Source organism: Petaurus breviceps, unplaced genomic scaffold, assembly GCF_028583685.1.
Source record: "Petaurus breviceps papuanus isolate PSGF00001 unplaced genomic scaffold, PetGlider_PUasm1.0 190, whole genome shotgun sequence".
Classification (NCBI taxonomy): Eukaryota; Metazoa; Chordata; class Mammalia; order Diprotodontia; family Petauridae; genus Petaurus; species Petaurus breviceps.
The window spans coordinates 2,405,726-2,417,837 of NW_027185810.1; the positions used below are offsets into that span (position 1 = coordinate 2,405,726).

General features: G+C 40.4%; 1 long non-coding RNA gene across 11 annotated transcripts in view; it reads right to left on the reverse strand.

Moving 5' to 3' along the window:
* Nucleotides 1-10,906: 10,906 nt before the first annotated feature.
* The window catches only part of LOC138164555 (uncharacterized), a 56,326-nt gene continuing 55,120 nt past the window's right edge, over nucleotides 10,907-12,112 (reverse strand). For 3 of the 11 annotated variants that reach the window (XR_011169122.1, XR_011169112.1, XR_011169117.1), the window contains one exon: nucleotides 10,910-12,047. This is a non-coding gene — a long non-coding RNA (uncharacterized lncRNA). Of the gene's footprint in view, nucleotides 12,048-12,112 lie in introns of all 11 variants that reach the window. The other 8 variants (XR_011169120.1, XR_011169115.1, XR_011169121.1 and 5 more) reach the window with 6 other exon arrangements.

Sequence of the window (12,112 nt, forward strand, 5' to 3'; positions counted from 1 at the left end):
AAAGAAAGAAAGAAAGAAAGAAAGAAAGAAAGAAAGAAAGAAAGAAATTGGTGGTTGGGAGAGCAAAGGCATGAACAAATGCAAGCTAAATCTGACTGTCCTTATAAAAAAGTAGTTCCTCCCCAGAGGAGCTATACGTGTGTAACACCTTAGACCCTCTTATGAGAAATTGGATGGGATGGTTATTTAGTCCTTAAAAGATGAAGGAACATCTGTCTGGTTGTAACAGAAACCAGAATGACACTCTGTGGCAATGGCAATATGACTTAAATTATAATTCATATTAATTATAACCTACAATTTGTAAACATAGTATAATTTATATTCAAATTTAAATTCACATTTAAAGTTACAAAGTTCTTCTTAAAAAATATATGCAAATCAAAACAACTCTGAGGTACCACATCTCACCACTCAGATTGGCTAAGATGACAAAACAGGAAAATGACAAATGCTGGAGAGGATGTGGGCAAACTGGAACACTAATGCATTGTTGGTGGAGTTGTGAATTGATCCAGCCTTTCTGGAGAGCAATCTGGAATTATGCCCAAAGGGCTATTAATACTTTCATACCCTTTGATCCAGCAATACCACTCCTAGGGTTATATCCCAAAGAGATCATAGAAATGGGAGAAAGACCCATATGTACAAAAATGTTTATAGCAGCTCTTTTTGTTGTGGCAAAGAATTAGAAATTAAGGGGGTGCCCATCAATTGGGGAATGGCTGAACAAGTTGTGGTATATGCATGTTATGGAATACTATTGCGCCATAAGAAACGGGGAGCAGGCGGTCTTCATATTTACCTGGAGAGGCTTAAAAGAACTGATGCTGAGTTAGAAGAGTAGAACCAGGAGGAATTTGTACACAATTACAGACACAACGTATGTGTGATGACCAACTTCGATAGACTGGACTCTTCTCAACAATACAGGGATATGTCATTCCCAAAAGACTCATGATGGAGAGAAAAACGTGCATCCAGAGAAAGAACTAGAAAGAACTAAATTTATATCCAGGTGGAAGCAAAATACCTGATCTTTTTCGTTCTCTTATTTGATTTTATGTCCTCTTTACCATTTTTCATTCCAGCTGGTACAATCCATCCTTATAACCTGACCATTGTATAATGTGAAAGTATATACAGATCCTATACTTGATAATAAGCCGCCATGGGGGGGGAGGGGAGGGAAGGGGACAAAATGTGAAATTCAAGGAATTGTGGAATTGAATCCTGTAAACTAAAAGGAAACAAACAAATTAATAAATTAAAGTTAAAAAAAATATATTTTCAATTTATTTACAAAGTGCTTTCATATGACTCCATTTAGGATAGAAGTTGATAACGGATGAGGGGAAAGAGATTGGAAGTCCAAAGATTCAGGTTCAAGTCCCATCTCCATCATTAATTCACTGTGAGACCTTGGGGTCTCATTTCTGCCATGACAGAGAGTTGTCCTCGATCTTTGTCATGCTAAAATTCTAAAAAGTGACCTTTGGTTGGACAAGGAAAGTTAAGTTGTGTCCTAACTAAATGGCGAGGTATTGATTCCTAGGATCTCTGATTCCCCATTTTGTTTAAACCACGGGATAATAATAGCCAACATTCATATGCCCTTTGAGGATCACGGAGCACTTTAGATGATTTATCTTATTTGATCCTCCCAACAACCCTAAGAGGAAGGCAATATGGTTATTTTTATCATCCCCATTTTACAGATGAGGAAATTGTGTTGGTCCCAGGGGGGCTGGGATAGGAGAGGGGAGGAGTAGAAAGGGAATGAGGCATTTACTAAGCATCCAGAATGTGTAAGGCACTGTACATGCATCATTTCATTTGATCCCCACAACAACCCTTCAAGGAAGACACTATTATTATCCCCATTTTACAGTTGAGGAAATGGAGTGATGAGTCCACATAGTAAGTCTCTGAGGCCAAGTTTGAACTCAGGTTTTCCTGACTCCAGACTATCTATCTATCCATCTATCTATTCACTGCATCATGTAGCTGCCCAGGAGAGATAATGTGGTTTGACCATAGTCATACATTGAGTAAGTTAGGCAGGATTCAAACACGGGTCTTCTTGACTCCAGTCCATTATTCTTTATGCTGTGATGCCTCATATTTCCATTAAAAACAAAGACCTTGGAGCATCCTATTTCATTCAATAAAAGATATATGTTTCACTGGGGTTGTGTCTCCATGCAGGGCTACCTACCGGTTACTTAAGTAAGAAACTGGTTTGACTGATGTCTTTTTTCAGGAACAGACCAGTTTTGGGTTAGGGTTAGGATTGAAGTGATTGAATCAGCCACCTTTGCCTGCACCATACAAACAGAGCTTTTATAAATTTATCCTTCTACCATTGGAAATATTATCACTCTGGACCTTTAAAAGGGATTCCAGATTATTAAATTTTAGCTTTTTCATAAGACCATGTTTTATTTATCTTTGTGTCCTCTAGGCACATAGCTCAGTGTTCTGCACATAGTAGGTATTTAATATACACTTGCAGAATGTTTTCCAGGAAATTAAGACCATGTTTGAATTTGCAGAAAGCAGTAGGGTGCAGGGAGGGAGGGATTTGTTTTTTCCCAGATGCTCTTCTTATTAAAAAAATAATAATAATAACACAACCACTTAAGCATCTGAAAAGGACAGTTTTCACAAAAGCAAATAAAACCCACCCAAGTTGAGACATTTTTTCCTTCTGACAAATTCCCCACCCCATACCATGTTTTCATCAGCTCATGAAACCCCTAAGACATAGGGGGCTGCCAAAAGGAATAGTGTGAGATGCCTTTATTACAGGGGTGGGACATGCTGTCATTTGGGGGTGGCACCCCACATCCCAGAAAGGCAGGCCTGGTTCTTGGCTGTTTGCTGAAACCAAGAGATGCCAGGGAAGTCTTCAGCATTGGCTTTTTTTTTCTCCTCCCCTCCACTGCTCAGATGACACATTTGATTCCTCCTCTGTTCTACTGAAAAACAAAATCCCACTCCCTAACTGTTATCTAGGTTGCTTCTCACTCTGGAGATCCCAATGGGATCCTCATGGAAATCAAATTCATGAAATAATATTGGCCCATAGTAGGTGCTATAGAAATGCTTATTCCCTTTCCCTCCCTTCACTGCTGAAAACAATTGCTCTGAGGGCAATTTCTTAACAGTTTCTGGTATTCCTAAGGTATTGGGGAAAGTCAGTTCTTGGCTTCTTGATCCTCCAGCCTTTCCAAGTCCACTGACAAGTTAGTCATTTCAATACAAGGCCCATTCTCTAATGATAAGGAATACAATTAGATTAGTTTTCTGGAGGCAAAAATCAATATCCCAGTGTATGTGGGGCAGATTAGCCATTGCTAATTAGAGCTTTTAGACATTAATCAAATACCATATATGGGGCTAATCAACCAATGTAGGAAGGAAAAAATCCATAGTGTCCCAATTCTCCCCTTGAATTCTCCAACCTGGTTCACCTTGAAATTGGAGCTGAAAATAGAAATCCCTGAAGTAGGACCACATTTCCTTGGGCTTGGAGGCGATATGCTTTCACAAGCTGCTAGAAGGGCCTTCGTGAGCGCTAGGCCAACATGTTGTCATCAGCATCCTTCTAACACAAACACAGGCTCCAACTCTCACCCCTGACACACTTTCTATTGACTCCTGTGGCAGCTGGAGGCATGTGCCAGCTGCAGGCCAGCGGGGCCAGAGGAGTTGACCAACTTTCCTAGGCATGTACAATAAATAAAGATAAACACTCATTAACTGATGTATTATTCATTGAGTGGCCCTATTGCCCTGTTGTACTGCATACTTGTATTCATACAATTATTTCTGTGTGTTTAAATAACCAATGCTAGGCTTGTGTTTACCAACACAAATGAGTGATTAATTAGTATTCCAGTCAAACAGTGCCTTATATATACTGTTCAAAATAGAGTAATAGATCAGCTTGTCTTTCTCAATATGGAGATAGTTTGGGCAATGTTAATTTTAAGGCCACATGTTTATTGCTTTAGTTTTCATAAGAGCTACCAGATATACCTGGCATGAATAATTATGTTGCTAATAATGCTGGACAAATCCAGATGTGATTTGAGGTTTGGGAACACATTAAACTCTTTCTAAAATATTTCTAAACACCTGTTCTCTTAATTTGTAATCCATTTACTCGTTTCAATTTTACCTGGTAATAGCTATTTATTGTCCAAGAATCTCTTCCAATATTTTAAAGCCTATTTCTTTTAAAGGCACAAAGCATGTGTTCAGGAGATTATTATCTAACACCCTCCCACACGCACCCCCCAGCTCCCCATCTCCAATAGAAAGCCATGCTTGGCCAGCTGTAAATGAACTGAAATCCCCAAAGGTTCATGTGAGATTTGACACTCTCACCCTCTGAAGACAGCACAGTTTCCTGAGTTGGAAGAAGTATGTTCTCCTAACCACTATTAGCATTATCAGTTTTAGACTTAATAGAGTTGCAGAGAAAGAGTCCCCATGTCACTATCCTCATTCCAGAACAAGCACAGCAGAGTGTGAAGTGATGGCGGTTTTAAGTGTGCTTTGGAGAAGGATCACCATTTCTTCCCCACCTTTTCCTCCTCCCCTGAGCTGAAGCACTAGACACTGGCCATTATCAGAAATGAGAGGACATAGCCTGGCAGTGGGGACAGGGTAAATCCTCCCTGTTCTTCCCAGCTCAGTTACATATGATTTATAAAAAGTAAAGGACTAGATTCCCAGAATGCTCCTTTCCTTCCCCATTGTTTGCCTCACTCTGGGAGGAGGTCAATGCACAAGACATGATAGGCAGAGTATGTAAACAGAGATATGACTGGACCAAAATATTTACACTGGGGGCCAGGAGGCTGCAACAGACCCTTGGGGAAGATAGCAAAGAAGAAAATGTCTGTGTATGGGAGCAAAAGACATTAAGACTCAGACACAAAAAGTAAAGTCACAGATAGAGGCTTTGGGGCCTGGGATAAATAGACTAAAGAAGAAGGTTAGGTGAGTTTCTGCCAGGGGCCTCTCTGAACTGAATAGCTGAGACACTATCCTAATAAAGATGGGCAGCTAAGTGGTGCAGTAGATAAAGCTCAGGCCCTGGAATCAAGAGGACCTGAGTTCAGATGTGACCTCAGGCACTTATTAGCTGTGTGACCCTGGGCAAGTCACTTAACCCTGTTTGCCTCAGTTTCCTCATCTGAAAAATGAGCTGGAGAAGGAAATAAACCACTCCAGTATCTTTGCCAAGAAAACCCCAAATGGGGTCACGAAGAATTGGACATGGTTGAAAACAACTCAACAACAGCAACAATAACAATATAAGAACACTGAGAGTCAAAAGTTGTGGGTTCAGATTCTGGCTTTAAATTTACCGCCTATACCACATTGGGTAAACTGACCACTCAGAGCCTTATTTTCCAAAGTAGCAAAGGAAAAGGGTAGACTAGATCTCCAAGGTCCTCTCCAGATCTAGATTCCACGCTTTAACCACAGACTAGTCAGGGAGCTTCATAAATGACTTATGGAAAGATTTTCTGGGATACTATTCAAGTGGAATTTATTCCACTTAAAAAGCCTTTAGAAAATGAGTGCTTAGGCACCTGAGACTGGAAATAGTGTGGTGCAGGGGAGAAAGCCCTGGCCAGGGAATCAGAAGGCCTTGGTTCAAATTCTGTCTCTGGTGCTTACCTAAAATTAAATGGTTTCCAGATGAGTTGGTGCTGGACTTCAGTTTCCTCATTTGAAAAATGAAGGGTTTGGATTCCAGGGGTGGGGAACCTGTGGCCTGGAGGTCACATGTGGTGGCTGGGCCGCACTTGAGGACCTAGAGGGTCATATGTGACCTCAAGGCTGCAGGTTCCCCATCCCTAGAGAGTCTCAAAGGTTCTTCTAGCTTTATATCCATGCTCCATGAGCAAAACTTGGAGAAGTGAGTAGTCCTTATTGAGAGACAACAGTAATAAGACCATTGTTCTCAATGTATTAAATCATATAAATAATTCCTAAAAATTAGCAAATATAGTACAAAGTATTTTTAAAGTTGACTATCAGAACTGATAAGGATTTAGATTTCCACTTATATACATGCCCTGTTAAATAAAATATAATCACTCTTTATTATTTATAATCAGGGAGCTCCCCATTTCCTTCAGCTATTACTCTGTCCTGATGCTTCTTTGGTGTGAACATACCCTGAAAGACTAGGGCACCCCAACAAGTCCCATCACTGATCATTTCCATAAACTTTTCGTTGTCTCCAGGCAGATTGAATTCAATAAGCATTTATTAAGCCCTACTAGGAGACAGGCATTGTACTAGGAACTCAGGATGCAAAGACAAAACAAAACAACAGCCCCCCCAACCCCCAATTTTCAAGGAGCTGACATTTTACTGTGTCTGTTTTCAGTCAGTCAACATATATTAAGTGCCTATTTGCGCAAGACACTATGTGAATAACTAGGAATACAAAAAGAGGCAAAAGATGGTCTTGATCCTCAAGGAGCTCAGAATCTAATAGAGGAGAAAAGTAAATAAATACATGCAAATAAGGTATAAACAGGAAAAATAGAAAATAATTTCTAAAATTAAGAACAGTTGGGAAAGGCATGCTATAGAAGATGGGATTTTAGCTAGGATTTAAGGTAGGTGATACAACTGAATGTGATACATTTGCACAAAAAAGAAGGATGTAAAGTTAAGTAAAAAGTATATAGCAGACATTGGGAGGAGGACTGAGGAGACCACTAACAGCCTATGGGATCAGGAAAGGTCTTGTGTAGCAAGTGGTGCTTGAGCTGCCCCAGACGGAAGCCAGAGATCCTAAGATATAAAGAGAGCCTTATTCCTCACTCCAAGACCAGATTCAAGGCCCATTCTCACTGCAGTTCTTCTCCTCTTGGGCCCCTTTCCCAAGCCTATTCACTTCGGACCACCACACCAGATCAGGCAACCCAAATTTTACTATAAAACTGATTCTCAGTTATAAGATATTTCCACTTAAGAAATCTGACCTTAACTCTAAAAGCAAAGATTTCAAGTCCAACATTTTCTTCCAGATTCAGCCTCCTGCCCCCTTCTTTGTTCAGAGAGATATTACCACTTCTTCTGGGCCCCACATTTTAGAGGGCCTCTTTCTCCTTGCTGTTCAACCTGCTTCTGATTGGATATTTTAGAAACACTTTATGTAAACTCTAATCCTTTATCTTTGTAAAATTAAGAACGATTTATGGGGTGGCTAGGTGGCACAGTAAATAGAGCCCTGGCACTGGAGTCAGGAGGACCTGAGTTCAAATCCTGCCTCAGACACTTAACACTTATTAGCCATGTGACCTTGGGCAAGTCACTTAACCCCAATTGCCCTGCCTTCCCCCCTGCAAAAAGCAAAAAAAAAAAAAAAAAGAGTGACATTTTAAAAACAAATAAACAACTCTGCAGTCATCTGCTTTTCCTGGTCATATGCTGAGAGTCAAAGACATCTGAAGATCCACAAATCTTGTGATTCCCGCCCTCATATTGATCTCCTTTCACAAGAAGCATAAACTATAGCCCCCTAACAAGCATTAACACACCGCTGTGTATTTGTTCCTGTGGTACACATTAACTCCAGTTCCCAGTTCCGGAGCCAAGAGCCCAGAGACCTCCATCTCTATCCCAAGTCTTCATGTTTCCATCAACTTCCTCCAGCAGGATCTATATTTATAATTCATGTTTTTCCTTTGGTTTCCTTTCCAGGTCTCTCCGGGCTAGTGCTTTAACAAAATCTCCATCCAAATCAAATACATGCAAGTCCTTCCTTAATTAATAATGAAGAATGAAGAAGATGATGGTAATAATGTGAAAAAAATACTCCGCTTTTATCTTTTGTCTTTTATCCGGGGGTCACAGGAAAAAGAGTAGCTCATTATTATTCAGTAACTTCCATCTGGTAGAATTATCTTTTCCATTCTAAAGATGAGAAAACTGAGTCACAGAGGAATCACATCCTTGTGCTAAAAGGACTTACTGAATGAGTGGCAGTGAAGGAAAGGACCCAGATTCCCCAGATAACCCAGCCCTCCCTCATCTGCTAGGTCTTTCTGGGATTCTGAAGATAACTTCTAATTTAATTTCCTTTGCCTAATTGTAGCATCATATATTTAAAGCAAAAAAGGGCCTTTCAGTTCATTGACTCTAAAACACCTGCCCCTAATTTACAAAAGGGGAAACGGAGACCCAAAGAGGTTAAGTGACTTGTCCAGGGTCACACAATTAATGTGTCTAAATTAGGACTTAGGTCTCCCTTACTCCAAGTCAAACATTTTAACCACTGTATCAAATTGCCTTTGCCTCAAATAATAATAAAATAAAATTTGAACTGTCTCTAGTTTGGACTTTTCATGAAGAAACATGCTGAAGAAAAACAACAACCATGGTATGGGCTGAAGAGTTTCATATTGCTTCAGATTTTTTCAGATTTCCTAAGTTCTAGAGATGCAAAGTTTATCGGAAAAAAGCCACATGCTGTTTCCTCTCCCAGCTCTGCTTCTGACTCTTCAGACCACCAATCTGCTTCAGATGCTTTCTCAGGCTGGAACTTCCCTCCATCCCCTTCACCCACTCTTGAGTATCCACTGTAACCTCAACTTTGAGGAAGGCCCATTCTTCATTCCTCCCCCAGCAACTCCTGGCTCTCCAGACTTCACACCATGCCTCAGCACAGGTACCCTTCCTGGCCTCTCCTGTCAGCTCCTTTTTGTGCATTGTCTTACCCCTGTTAGACTGTAAGCTCCTTGTGGGCAGGGCAGAAACTGTCCTTTTAGCTTGTATTTGTAAACCAAGTTCTTAACACAGTGCCTAGCTCATAATTAGCACTTAATAAATGCCTCTGACTTATTGACTTTTTGGCTTACTTCTTCAGAAATGGAAGGTGGCATAGGAAAGGTGAATCTTGTCATGGAAAATGTTACCCTTCTAAGTGGGTGAAAGGTCACTTTCCACTATAACTGAATAGTCCAAAGGTCTGCTCCACAGTAAAGGGCTTCTCTGGGATTTGGCCACTCTTGCCCTGTTTGGGGACGGCTGCGCATTGTCCAATGTGCAACAGAAGCTGAGCTGGAGGGGACTTAGAGTTCACTTTGACCAAATCCTTGATTTAACAAATGGGGGAAACTGAGGGCCCAGAGAGGCTTTGTGACTTGCCTAAGATCACACAGCTAGTAGTGGCAATTCAGAACATGAACCCGGTTCTCCTAACTCCTCACTGTAATGCTTTTTCTGCTATAACTTACTGGGCAATTCAGATTTGGCAAATCAACCTGAATATATATTCCCAGCTGCCCTTAAAATGTAATGGTCAAGGGCCAAAGCCAGTAATTAAGAATATCATCCTTAGTTCCTAAGTTATACTGTTTCCTAGAGATAAATAAATACACAAAAATACTGATTAAGAGAATAATTGTATTTCCAGCCATCTGGTTTTGCAACCCTGGAGTCATACTTGATACCTCTTCCTTTTCATATCTGATCAAGTACAAAGTCTGATAATGTACCCTGCTATTTCTGTCTCCACACCTCTCAAATTAATCACCTACTCTCCACTCATGTGGCCACCACTCCAGTTCAGGTCCTCTTCTCCTATCACCGGATTAATGTAATAGCGTGCTAATGGGCCTCCCTCCTCCTTCCTCTTCCATCTGTCCTATAAAGCTACCAAAATATCTTCCCCAAATATAGTTCTGACCATGTCACTCTCTGGTTCAAGAATCTTCCAGGACTACCTGTTATCTATAGGATAACTTCTAGATTTCTCAGCTTGGCTTTTAAAGGCTTTCACAGTCTGGCTCTAGTCTACCTTACTAACCTTATTTCACATTATTTCCCTTCGCACATTCAACACTCTTACCAAACTGAAATTCTAATTGTTCTCCAAACTAAATACCCCATCTTCTACTTCTGTGCATTGTTCCAAGGCATGTATGGAATACAATCTCTCCTTATTTCTGTCTCTCAGAGTCCTTATCTTCTTTCAAGTCCCAATTTCGGTACATTTTTTCCCATGAATTCTCCCCTCATACCCCCAGATAATAATGTGCTCCCTCTTGTCAAATAACCTTGTATTTGCTTATCTATGTTTATATTACCATTGTACCATAGTTTTAGAGATGAAAGGCCCTATCTAGTCTTACTCCCCCCCCCCTCTCTCACACACACACACACACACACACACACACACACACACACACAGAGTTTATAACGAAGAGACTAAAGGACTAAAGCCTGGAGAAGTCATGACTTACCCAAACTCACACAGGTAGTATTCAATAGAGTGGGATGCAAACCTAGGTCTTCTGTGTTCTCAACATTCTTTCAACTACATTTTCTCTCTTGGATAGGACTCCTTGAAGACAAGGCACATTCTTCTGTATGTCTAGCACCTAGCACCATTCTTTACAAATATAAGAGATGTTTTAATAAATGTTGGTTGAATTGAATAATATCCAATCACAATGAAAAGAATTAAATTGAAGAAGCTGTTTAATGAATTTACACAGTGATTTAGGGATGGAGCCAGGAATACAAAGTTGGTCTTCTGATTCCCATGTCCAAAGTTATCTCCACTACATGACTCTTGAGGATGGGGAGGGGGGAATATATATGCAATTATCCTTTCCACACACTGGGGGTTAGGGGTGTGGTGACACACACACCCCCCCCCCCCAGCAATCCACAATTTACACAAAAATCTGTGTAAAATTTTTTGGCCCTTCCTTCATACCAGATAAGATGTCTCAACTTTTTTTCTTTTATGGGATGTTTACAGTACTTTATTGTAAAATGTGGGTTAAGTATTTGGTCATAGGCTATATCATACAATACTATGCATATATTTTATGCATTTCTGAGTTCCTAAACTTTTTCTGTGTTGTTTGCTGGTCTTCCCGTATTGTCTACAGCTTCTGCAAGACTCCCTAAAAATTCCTGTTTAACTTCTTATGCTGACCCTTGATATATCAAAACTGTGATAGGGAAAATCATGGTGTGGAAGGGATAACTGTACACACACACACACACACACACAAACACACACACATATGTATATATGCCTGTTTTATATATCATATATAAATATGATTTAAATGTATATATCATAAATATTTATATATAACATATAAGTTTGTGTATCATATATAAACACATACATAGTCTGTATCTATATCTATATTTGGATGTTTAAATATATCCCAAAGGCCTCTGTGAGAAAGTATGCACTTTAGCCAGGAAAGAAAGGAGTGCTTGGGGTGGGGGTGGGGAATATAGGTAGAGATTCTCCTTTAGCCTTTTCTCGTTAGCACAAATTAATTTCTCAGGTTAGCAAATTATCACCCTGGGAAGCTCACAGAGCCTGTCCCTGAGGGGAAGAAATCCAGGACAATGAGTTTGTGAGTTTCAGCTAACCGGGATGTGAGAACAACAAATTGTAAAGGTCTGGATGCTGAGTGCCCGGGGAGGGCACTGAGTAGATTCCCAACTGACCTGGAGGGGGCAGGGAGGTGCTAAAGACAGACTTTGCCCGTCGACACAATTTTGCCTAAGGTCAACCCTGCTGCCAGATCATTGCCCCAGTCCATATGTACAGCAGCTGTCATTATGTCATCAAGGACCAGTCACTTAGAGGAAAATGTAAGCCCTTCACTCGGATGGACGAGTGATTGGTGCTTGGGAAGCCTCTGCAGATTTAGGTGCCTTTAAAATCTACTCCACTGCCTAAGAGATTTTTGTCTGGAGGGATTCCCTGAGGTTATTATTATTTTTTTAATGAGATTGGCTTCTAAAATATGCCCTGAGTGCTTAACCCTTCACCTGGACCAAAACAGACAGATCTGAACAGACAGGCTTATTTATTTATGAAATTGGAAGAGTTGCTGCCTACTGAGACCTAGCTGATCATTTCCCAAAGCATACCATTTGGAGACGTGACCAGTTACAGGCCAGGAACACATGTACATGTTACCACAGCAAAAATACCATCCAGGGTTCCATCATTGTACACTGCATTGCTAAAAAGAAGAGACAGTAAATTGAAATAACAGGTTAATGGTGAAAAGAAACAATTTCAGAATAG